The 5,459-nt window shown below is 38.4% G+C and overlaps 1 protein-coding gene across 1 annotated transcript in view; it reads right to left on the bottom strand.

The window, feature by feature from the left end:
- Positions 1–5,459, bottom strand: part of LOC116502680 (zinc finger protein 420-like) — a 474,998-nt gene that overhangs the window by 78,166 nt on the left and 391,373 nt on the right. The gene's annotated exons all lie outside the window — the stretch shown is intronic.

Genomic DNA, 5,459 nt, shown 5'->3' with positions numbered 1-5,459 from the left:
TATTGAACAATGTGTCTTTATTGGAGGAGCAAAAGACATAATTAGTAACACACAGAATGTCTTACTATACTATATTCCTATACAAATTTGCTAGCCTATTTAAACAAGTTTTTTTTTCCTGGTTACCTGATTCTATGGGATTCGTGCAAGAAATTGTTTATTAGTATACTAACTTGTTGCTTTTGTTGTAATTTTTAATTAAATGAATCTGGAATTGGGATAGCAGGTATTTGAGGCCAGGATTTTTCTTTTTAATTTTTTCAGGTAGCCTACTTACCTGAAAGTCTGAGATTTACTGCAGATGTTTATTAGTACTGGCATTTAGAGAGAATAGAATCATAACTTTATGACAACTGATTTTAATCCATCAGAATTTAAGAACGTTTCCTCATCATTACCTCAGCTGGCAGCAGTTGGGTATAACATTGGTTGTAGAAAGGAAAAGCAAAAACATGCAGTCCTTAGAACTTTTTAAGTTGTATTTTTGCATCCATTTGACATCTGTTTTATTTGAACTGACAATTTTTTTATTGAAGAACTGAACTATAAGAACTATGTTTTGCTGGGACCAAACCCAGTATTTTGTTTTTCTGCATTACTTATTATATTTTGGCCATTGTCCACTTAAATATATTGTGATGACGACCTCATATTTTCCACCATATTTTTACCAGTTAGAACTTAACACTGGTATGATTGTTCAGTTCAGGTTTTCCCCTTTCTCATAAAGCAGCTTGATTGAGATTGGAATTAAAGTCTCTGTAATTCTGATTGGTTTTCTGAAAAACACATTTTTCTGCATTTAAGCCTACTGTTACAGCTACATTATAGAAGAGAGCAAGTAACTTAGATGTCTATGAAAAATTACCTGTTGCTTTCCTGAAAACTCCATGAGAAATGAGTGCTATTTGGTTGTTGTTTTTTAAGCTACAATCCGTATACATCCTTATTCAGGAAGAAAAGTAGCTCTGCATAGAAAGAAAGGAGCAAAATTGCAGGAAAAGTTGTGCTCCTCCTCAGGCAAGGAAACGTAACACTGCTCCAGATAACTATCTGTAGCTGTGTTCCAAATAGGTACTTGGGAAATCCTTACATGAGAGTGTATGCACAGACATATGCCTACATATTATACAATCATGTGAAAAAATAAGTACACCCCATATAAAGTTTTTTTCTTTTTTAACATTTGTGGACATACTAGTGTGTATCTTCATTCAAACAATACATAAAGATAAATGGTGATGTAACTGAACAAAAACATGAAAAAATGACTTTATTTTTATGAATCAAATTTATATAGTAGCCTATCTCACAGAAAGTGTCTGGGCAGCGTACAACAATCCAGTAAAACAAAGATGGTAAAACTTGGCAATTATTTAAATAAATAAGACATGCCATTTCTTTCTTGGGGGGGTGGGGGGAACCAACAGTCTTGGTTCTTATCCCAGGTATTGCCTCCTTTGGCAGAAACAACCTCAAGTAAGCATTTCATATAACCATTTCCCAGTTTCTGACATCCACTGAGAGTAATTTTAGAGTAATTTTTCCCACTCTTTCATGGAGAATTTTTTCCAGCTTTTCAGACTTTGCCTGGGTGTAATGCTTGAGGAGTTTCTTGCATACATAGCCTGTTTTAAAATCACTTGATAACATCTTGATGGGATTTAGACCCCAGATTTCAGTTGGCCATTTTAGAACACTCCCATTAATTTATTTTCTCAGCCATTCCTTGGTTAATTTACTGGAATGTTTAGAGTTGTCATGTTGTGAGGTCCACTTTCTGTTCTGCTTCAGTTTTCTGACAGATGGCCTCGCATTATCCTAAAGCACGGTCTAGTACAATGAAGAACCCATAGTATCTTCTGTGATGACAAGCTGTGCAGGCTGTTATGCAGCAAGGCAGCCCAAACCATAACATTTCCACCAACATGGTTTATAGTTGGCATCAGGTTCTTTGGTTTTTATAAAGCATATCTTTTGGTCCTGTTGCCAAATGATCCTATCATTGCCTCATCTGTCCAAAGCACATTGTACCTGAAGTCTTGAACTTTGCCTAAGTGTTCAACAGTTTCATCCTGGTACATCACCTGTGTAGATCTAATTTGTGCAACTGCTTTGTAACAATAGGCTCACAGACTTCAACAACAATAGTGGTAAGAGTGACCTGATGGTCATGTGAAATTCTGGAGTCCCTAGAGACATTTTTCAACAACTTGCATTCTGCTCTTGGACTGAACCTAATGGCATAGCCTGGCCTGGGCAGATTAACAGTTTGAAATCTCTATTATAGATTATCTTACAAGCAGTGGAATAATTGGTGTCTAATTGGCAATTTTTAAAAATCTCTTCCCATGTTCTAAAGCACCTTTCTGAGGGCCACAGAGAGCGTTTTCAATTTGGGCATGGTGGCAGTACGCACTTCAACAACAAAGAGCAAACCATACCTGAGGTAGATGTAGGTTGAGACCTCCAACAAGACAGGTTCCAACCAGAGTCTCAATGATGTTCTAATCATTTGCACCTGATTTAGTGCACCTGATTTTAGCTTTAGCTTAAGCTTTGAATCATGATAGTAGGTATGCATTTACTTTTCTGTATATGAAATTTTAATTTGTTTACAGGTAGTTTTTGATTTATGATTGCAATTGGGACCAGAATTTGTTACTAAGCAAGGCTAAAAGAGTTGTGCCTGATTTTATAACCTTGCTTGTGACAGTTAAGTGAATCACATGGTATAAGTGAACCCAGCTTCCCCCATTGACTTTGCTTATTGGAAGCAAGCTAGGAAGATTGCAAATGGTGATCACATTACCCTCGGATGCTACAACTACAACAGGTAATTCTCGAGTTACAAATGTAATGGAGCCTGGCAATTACATTCTTAACTCGAGGATTCATAGGAGGGAATCATGTAACTTGAAGGTGATCACTCCCTACTTTCACCCATGAATTCGCTAAACGAATATGTGGGCTATTATGTGTACGAGGTAGCTCATGGTGGGAAAGGCCATGGGGGAGAGGGGTTGCCTAATGATGGAACAGGCCACCCAAGGCCTCACTGACCCACAGATATCTCTTGCTTCCCCCTTCCCATCCTGCTGTGCCGGACTCAACTCTCTGTTGCAGTTTCTTTACCTTTGAGGGAGTGGAGAGCAGGACAATTTTCCCTTCCAGTGTCCCGTCAGCTTGCAAATCAGGGCCGAGAATGAATTCTTATGGAGGCCGTGATCTCATGTGACTTTAGGTACGTACCCATTCGCTTTTGCAGAGAGTGGGTGCCTGAAGTCATGCAAGATCACAGCCCCCAGAATATTTCACTCTATGGGAAAAGCATTTGCAAGCCGATTGGTTGCTAGAAGGAAAGTAATCCTGCTCTATTCTCCCTCAAAGGCAAAGAAACAGTGGCAGAGAAGGAACAGATCTTTGCAAGTTGAGTCTGCCACAGCAGAATGGAGGGGAGAAGCAGCTGTAGGGAATGGGAAAGGGAATAGGGTGAACATTGCAGTGCCTCTGGTCGTTTGTAAGGGTGAATGACTGCTGTGCTGCAACATTCCTAATTTTAGAACTTTGTTGTAAACACTTGGCATTATCATGTGACTTTAAATGGTCACTAAGTGAACTGTCATAACTCAAGGATTACCCGTACTTACCAGACATATGAATTATAATCATGTGACCATAGGGATACTGCAGTGGTTGTGTGAGGGCCAGTTGTAAGTCACTTTTTTCAGTGCCATTGTAACTTTGAATAGTCAATAATCAGGCACTACTTCTATTTAAATTACACAATGGATTACAAAATGTAAATGGTTATCCTCTTTAGCAATACCGTAGTGTTGAAATGAAGACCAGCTAGCTATATGTTGAACTATGTTGAAAAACATTTCAACAGGTGTGTACTTTTTCACATATCCATACATGCATCTTATTGGGAATATGTATGTATTTTTATGTTTAAATAGATTAATATTTTCAGTTACTCAAAAATGTCCTCCCAGTTCTTTTGTAAATTATTTATGAAAGCTTGCCTAAGTTCTCTTTAAGATACAAAATATGAGGGATCTAAGTACTTTTGAGTCATACACAGAATATCCCTTATTTTTAAGACAATGATTATTAAACTGTTTGACCCAATTTCTCTTTTTTCTAGTGTGGAATAATGTCATTCGTAGTTGTTAGTTGCGAAGTCATGTCTGACCCATCGTGACCATATGGACAACATTCCTCCAGGGCTTCCTGTCCTCTACCATCCCCTGGAGTACATTTAATCTCTTGCCTACTGCTTCAGGGACTCCATCCAGCCACATCATTCTCTGCTGCCCCTTCTTTTGCCTTCAATCTTTCCCAGCATTAGGCTCTTCTCCAGGGAGTTCTTCCCTCTCATTAGGTGGCCAAAGTATTTGAGTTTCATCTTCAGGATCTGGCCTTCTAAAGTGCAGTCAGGGTTGAATTCCTCTAGGACTGAGCAATTTGATCACCTTGCAGTTCAAGGGACTTGCAGGAGATAATGTCATCTCCACAAAAACACTTTGGCTCAAATGTTTTGGCAGTAGCCATCCCAAATGGGCTCTTTAACCCACAAACACACAATTACGTATGGCTCTATCATTTTCAGTTTAACATTCACTGTTTTAAAACCTTAAAGAATTCTTGTTACTTTCCATTTATGGAATGAAATACAAATCCAATTTTAAACCACATTCAGGTGCAGCTGTACTGTTTGCATTTCAATAAGTCGAAAATATGTAGCTGTTTTTAAGATGTGGATGTCTGGATGACTGTACAATCCTAATACTTTACATCCTATGTTCATTTGGCAATGGGCTAACTGGTTGGAGAATTAAAAAACAAAACATGAACAATATAAAATTTCCAAAATAAATATTAAATTGCTTAGGCAGCAGCTTTTGAAATCGAGACTGTCTATGGTTTATCAAAATGTTAATAAGAATAAGCACTTTAATCATTGGCTATAAAGCTGAAGTGGTGGCTTGATTTCTCCTTTCAACTGAAAGTAGTCCAGGGTTATGATCTTTTTAAAGCGCTGCAGTAAAGTTATAATAATAAAACACTCCCTTAGTAATAGGTTTGACTCTGAGGCCCCATTCTGGCTCTAAGGGAGACAGAAACTACACAGTAAACTAGCCTTAAATGCAGTTGATTTCACCGGTTGAACGGAACTGTAAAGTTTTGGAAACAATACCATCAATGGAGGGTGGAGGAGCGAATCACATACAGTCACCCTAAGGAAAAGCCGAGGAGAGGTACCGGCAATTTCACATATTACCTCGTTGCTATTTCTGTGCACCCCTCAAGCCTCAGAAGCCCTTCTCTGAACCTTGCTTCTTTGGCACCGCTGTGGGGCAAAGTGCTATCAGCTAATTGTGACTTTGGGGCTGAAAAATAATTCCAGCACAAACAGTGACTGTCAAAACAGAGCCTATAACAAATGAAGCAAA

The sequence above is a fragment of the Thamnophis elegans genome, chromosome 2 (genome assembly GCF_009769535.1).
Source record: "Thamnophis elegans isolate rThaEle1 chromosome 2, rThaEle1.pri, whole genome shotgun sequence".
Lineage (NCBI taxonomy): Eukaryota > Metazoa > Chordata > Lepidosauria > Squamata > Colubridae > Thamnophis > Thamnophis elegans.
Note: the sequence above shows the minus strand (reverse complement) of the source record. Positions and strands in the feature narration are given on the sequence as shown.